The following is a 6,723-nucleotide window of genomic DNA, read 5'->3' as shown; positions in this document are numbered from 1 at the left end:
GGACTCCATGGCTAGCCTCTGGTGCCCCTGGCCTCTTCCGCCTTTTCAGACAGATCTACTCATGGCTCTTATAATGGTCATGAACTTTCTTTCTCCCTTTTTTCTGAGAAGGCTCATCCTTATAGCTAGGGGAGTAGCAACTAAAATTGACCAATCCTTTCTATTCATGTTATACACACCCAATTTGCATAGGCTTATTCAATCATTTCATGAGATTTATAGAGACATGGATATAAGAGCCATATTTAAAATTTTCATTCCACGACAGGGATGAAAGATAAATTTTTCAGCACATAGATTTGCTTTCTTTTTTAACAAAATACTAGCCAAGAAGAATAACTTTTGGCATTTAATTTCATTAAATGTGGTCCAACATGAGAAATTCAGATGGAAATTTAACCAGCATATTTTAGATTTTAAATTTGAACAAGGAATAAATTTTAAAGTTGAACAAGGAACCACTATGCTACAGATTTTTAAAAACATATGGATCAGTTCTACACTATCAATGTTTTACTAGTAATATATTATTTGACAGGTTTACAAGTTAAATTTATGGTAAATCAAACCCATTAATGTAAACTGAACTATAGCAACTTTGAATTATGTGTACCATGTAACCAATTAATCTTATTTCTATGAAAGTGAAGACAATAGTGTTTTATGTCTCTTGGTCTCTTGTATTCTTAGACAACAGTTCTGTAAATAGTCGAATCTGCAGATTGGCTGTAAGTAATCATGGGAGTAGGGTGCTGGGGGAGCATATAGTTCCTTCCTAAGAAAAAGTATTCTGACACCTTAGAATGCCTCACTTTGGGGCCTTGAAATGTAAAGTGCATTGCTTATTGCATGGATTATTAACCTTCTAGCAGTCACAATGATGCTACATTAGAGATAAACCATATTAATTGGTCACTCAGCCAACTAAAAGATATGAAAAGTTTTGCTACAAAATCATTGACTCTTAACTGCCGATTTCAAAATAGAAAGGCATGGTTTCGGAACATATCCTCTCTCTAGGTGTATACAATTCTAAATATAGTGGTTCCCTTTCCCACCCTCTTTCATGAAGTCTGCCATCTATACCAGGCAAAAACAGGAGTTCTGACATTTTCCAGGGACTCAAATCATGTATGTTCTGATTGTTCTTTGAGGCTTGGGAACAAAAAGAAATATAAAGGAGTTGGATCAGGGCTGTAGTGAGGATAGTTAATGTATCCCAAAGAAATTCTCATAGGACAGCTCTTGCTACCCTAGGAAAATAAACAGATGCATTGTCTCGATAGAAGAAGAAAAAATTCCTTGGTGAAACTTTCCTGGTCTTTTTCTCACAAGGCAATTTTTAAATTTCTTAAAATTTCTTCATTATCATCCTCCATGGTCACCCATGTACTTTGAAAAATTCTATCAATATTACCTATTTGAAGCCCCCCAAAATAATAGCTGTCACCTTCTCTGCTAACCTCTTAGACTTGAACATAAGTAGCCCTGCAAATCCCCTGGGAAGCCATTGTTTTAGCTGTTTTGATATTTTTTTAATGTACCCTAACATGACTAAGTCATGTGAATTACTACTGATCACAGAGATATATTTAAACACTTTTTTGTTTGGATTATGTCCTGGAATCCTAGTGGCAGTTCTATTTTACTAAGCCTCATCCACCTTTGATATACAATACTGTGTCATCAAAAATCAATGAAATAGTTGAACCAATTCTTTATTGATTTTAGTGGTCTAGAATTTGCCATGAGTATAAATCCCCCTTCCAGTTGCACAGCACCTTTTGGAATTGACAAAAGTTTAAAAAACAAACAGCACAACAATAAAACAACAACAACAAAAGCACTGGTCTTATTTTCGGAGGTTTTGGAGAAGGAATATCTATTATTCCTTTATTGTTTTTAAAAAGTTAACTGGCTGCACAGCATTGTATGTAATGGATGTGACACACTAAAAATAATCTTGTTGCCAAATATATCCCCACAGAAATTCCAGCATTAAAATGCATTTATTTGACTTACTACAGTGCTATTATTATTTTTTTAACTATCTCATCTCTTGCTAAAAATGTTTCTAATAAACCATGTTGTCACATCCTAATGTCATTTTGGTTAAGGGTTTTTGTTGTTTTTTCCATAGACCAGTGAAATCAACTACCATGAAGCTATTTAATTGTAACTTAGTTGGACATGAATGAGAAAATGTGACAAGATAGAAATCGGTACCTAAGGTCTGATAAAACAAAAACAAAACAACAACCAGAAAGCAGCCACAGAAGACTAAAACGCATAGACACTGGCAAACATTGGTCAAATGCACACTATTCAGCTAAAATACATTTGTTTTGAAATTCCACAGACCTGCCTGGAAATTTGGGTCTGCCCTGAACAGGCAATATACTCACATATTTTCAGGTTTTTAAATTTATAAAATGATCACTGAAGCACATAATAAATATTATTTACATTTTCACAACATTATTTACAATGGCAAAAAAAGTACAAACAAAGGAGAAATGGATAAACAAACTATGGTACATACACAAAATGGAATACTAAGCAGAGTTGCAAAATTACAATGAATCAGTAAACATTTAATAGCATGGGTAAATTTGGAAGACATATGCTGAGTAAAACAAAAAGTCAATTTCAACAGGACAACTATTATATGAGACTACTATTGTAAAAATCTAGGAAAGGTTCATAGACATTATTTGATGTTTACCACGGATAGGATGAGAAAATTCATTAACTAAAGATTAATCTATTAACTTAGGTAAACTCACTTGCATTAAGTCAATGTGGACTCAGAATGAGCACCCTGTGGGTTTCCAAAACTGTAATTGTGGACGATAGTAGAACGCCCAATCTTTCTTCCGTGGAGCTCCTGGTGGTTCCAAACTGCCAACCATATGGATTACAGCCCAATTGGCAACCACTAATCCACGAAGGCCCCTGCCAATTTAGGTAAAGGGAAAGACAATCTATAATAAAGGGATGGCAGCACAATATTTAAAACAAAAAAGGGAAAGGAACGGTTTTACATAAGAATAGAAGAGAACAAAAATACAGTATGTTGCATATCCACTTCTGCAATAGAAACAAATAGTATCTCCGCATAGATACAAAGTTAGCAATGCAAGCTGATCTGATGAGAGGATAAGAATGGAAATACACCCCAATAAAATTATTTAAAAATAAAAAAAGAATGGAAATGCAACCAGGAGTTTAGCAGGGGCTGTTTCTAAATGTACATAATTGCATGTGCTGCAAGTTCATATATGTATATCTGTTAGCAATAACCAAATACCTCCAGGGACTTAATCATTTGGCTTGGGGACTTTCAAAGTTAAGAGTGTAATCTCCAGGGACATCTAGGTCAATTGGCATAACATAGCCCACAAATAAAATGTTCTACATCCTACCATCGTGAGTAGTAATTGGGGTCTTAAAAAAGCTGGAGAGATGCAACTCTTGGTATGTTCCTGTTCAGAGTACAGAAGCATGAAACAACTATAAACAAGCAGGAATTCCTTAGTCCAAACGACTAATGGGCCATATGAATGAGCGTCTGATAGACTAAGAACTAGATGGTGACTGGCTATCACTATTGACTGCTGTGATAAGGACTATGATAGAAAATTCTAGATATATTAGGAAAAAATGTAGAACAAAATTCATGATAAAAAGCAACCAGATTTACTGGTCTGATAGAGGATTGTGGAAGCTTTGGCATTGTGGTCCCTAAGATGCCTTTACACCTGGGAGCTGAATCCATACCAGAAATCACCTTTCAGCCAAATACTAGACAACAACCTCACTGTGAGGAATATACGCGCGAAAACAATCATTAACACTGGACCAAAGGAGCAGCATTTCTCAACAACAAATTTGAAAAGGCAGAAAGTGGCAAGAACAAAGAAGAAATGAAAATAAGGAGCTAAGAGAGAAAGTACACCATTACACTGAAGGGATTGCAGCAAATGTCAAGAAACAAATACGGTATAAATTCTTAAATGGAGCACTAACTTGCTTTGTAAACTTTTACCAGGATTACAGTAAAACCTTAAAGCAGAACATAAATAACAACTAAAAAGCATACCACGAAGAGCTCTGGTGCTGTAGCGGACTGCCCACTGAACTGCACAATCAACAGTTCACAAGCAGCAGCCACTCGGGGGAAGAAAGACAAGCCTGCATGTTCCTGTAAATATTGAACATCTTAGAAAACCAATACCCAATTCTACTCTGTGATGAAGGGTTACCACTCTTAATTGGAGTCAACTCAGGGGCAGCGAGAATTTGTTTTGAGGACAATATACAATTACTTATGCAAGAAATAGTCTCCATTAATTAATACTTTCTGAAAGTTTAAAACAGGTAAAACTTCTTTAAATATTTTTGCTGCATTAATTTACTTAATATTCACAGCACTGGGGTTAAGTAGATACTACTGTAGTCATTTTGATTTTACAGGTGAGAAAATGAGGGTAGCGATGGTTGAATAAGTTAGCTTTGTTCAGAGTTGGCAGTTGCCAGAGAGAGTATCAAAACTGATAGAGTCTGATTCTAGAGATGGAATTCTTCACCAAACCCATAGATCTTGCTGAAAATAAATTAATTTAGAGTTAGTCTTCTGCAATAACCATTTTATCTGTGGCCTAATATACATACATTCATAAATCCTGTCTTGTGCAATTCAGTGGCATAATTTGAAAAACTTATAAACTGAATGGACAAAACACCATAGAAATATAATATGTGTATATATGTATGTGTGTGAAAATATATATATTTATATATATCCTGAACTGACTGTCATCCAATCAAATCTGACTGATATGACAGGCCCATATAGAATCGAGCAGAGCTGTTCCATAGGTTTTCCAAGGCTGCATCTTTATAGACGCAGCATTATCTTACCCTGAAAAGTGGCTCTCGCGGGCTTGAACCATTGACTAAGTACTTAGCAGCCCAATGCTTAATCCACATGACCACCAAGGTTCCTTTCCTACATATCTATAGATATAATATTATATAGTTGGCACATAGAAAAATGTTTTGAAGGTATTTTTGGCACATAGCAAAATGTTTTGACGACTATGTAATACAAATTCAATTTAACCTCTAGCCCAGGAAGTTGCTAACCATTTCCTGCAGGCCAGATCAGCACTACTACTTGTTCCTTTGCTTCCTACCAGGCAAAACTAGTTTTCACATGTTTAAATATTTGGAAAAAATATTTTAAAGTAATATTTCATGACACCAGCAAAATATATGAACTTCAAATTTCAGTGTCTATATTCATTTAAATTTTATCCATACAAAATTGTTGTACTTTGTTTTCATTCTTGTTACAGTAGTCTTAGTTTTGCTTGTTAGCCCACATGGCATAAAATATTTACAATCTAGTCTTTCTAGAAAATGTTTGCTATCTAGTCTTTCTACAAAATATTTTGTGGTAGTTACATAATCTGGTGTCAACTTGAGACTATTAAGAGTGAAGGGTGTAATCTAGCCTGTTAATCAGGTTGCAACTTGATGACCTCATTTGGAGGTACGAAGGAGGATAAATAGATCACTGGAGGCAAGATACACTCTCTCCCTGTGAGACATTCCTGTTGACAAGCCACATAGAGCTAAGCTGATGGAGCCACAACCCTGGAGCTGGAGGAACCACATGGAGACCCACGCCAACGCTTTGATGCTTCCACCACTGCTGGATCCACAAGGTTGTCCAACCAGTGCCCTGTGATTTTCCTGCATTTGGCATCATGTCATGAGTTGCATGAGTCTAAAGAGGAATTTATAGACTAGTAACGGATATATGGGCTAATATCAGACTTATAAGCTTCGTCTGGAATGGGCTGGGATATTTTCTCAATATACAGTTGCTCTTTTATATAAAGCTCTTTCTTATACAGATATGAGTGTCTATGAATTTGTCTTGTCCACCCTGACTGATACATATTTAATATCTAGTTTTTTTTTTATTTTGAGAAAATATTTACTATCTAGCCTTTCTATAAAGTGTTTGTTGACTACTTCATTCTAGCTTAAATGACTCATTTTAGACATGATCATTGAAGTTCACTCAAATTAAAAGACTTCTCTAAAAATTTAAAGCTATATATATTTTTTTCAAGGCCATGTAACCATATATTCATTTTTGTGGACCCTATACATAGTCTAATTATCACCTTGTGTCTGTTTGTCAGGTTGTGGGAGTTTGGTAATCACAAGTTATTCTGAAGTCACATGTTGTTATGAACCTGGATGTTATACTACCAGTATTTCAACATCAGTAGGGCCACCTGTAGTGGACTGGTTTGGGTGCATCTTCCAGATCAAAAGACTAGGAAGAAAGGCCTGACAATCTTTTTTCAAAAATTAGTCGATGAAACTATTTTCTGAATTCTGCTGTACCATGAAGAACCTCTTAGCGTGGAAGACCCTCAAAATACGATACAATAGCAACAAAAAACAATCTCAAGAAAATGAACCATCATGATGTTGGTGCTGGATTATATAAGATTTCACTCATGCATACATAAGGTTGCCAGTAGTCAGAGCCAACTTTGTGCCAACTCACACACATGAATGATTTCTAAAATTCTGTAGTGCCATGAAGCTATGCTGAGAAAAAGACAATCAGCATCTCTGTCCAAATTTTAGTTTTCCTTTTAAGAATATGTTGGGTGTTTACAACACATCATTACACCT

This window comes from Echinops telfairi, unplaced genomic scaffold (genome assembly GCF_000313985.2).
Source record: "Echinops telfairi isolate 266 unplaced genomic scaffold, ASM31398v2 ScPeMD7_7401;HRSCAF=8416, whole genome shotgun sequence".
NCBI classification, from domain to species: Eukaryota; Metazoa; Chordata; class Mammalia; order Afrosoricida; family Tenrecidae; genus Echinops; species Echinops telfairi.
The sequence above is the reverse complement of the archived record's forward strand: the minus strand, read 5'-3'. Positions refer to the sequence as shown.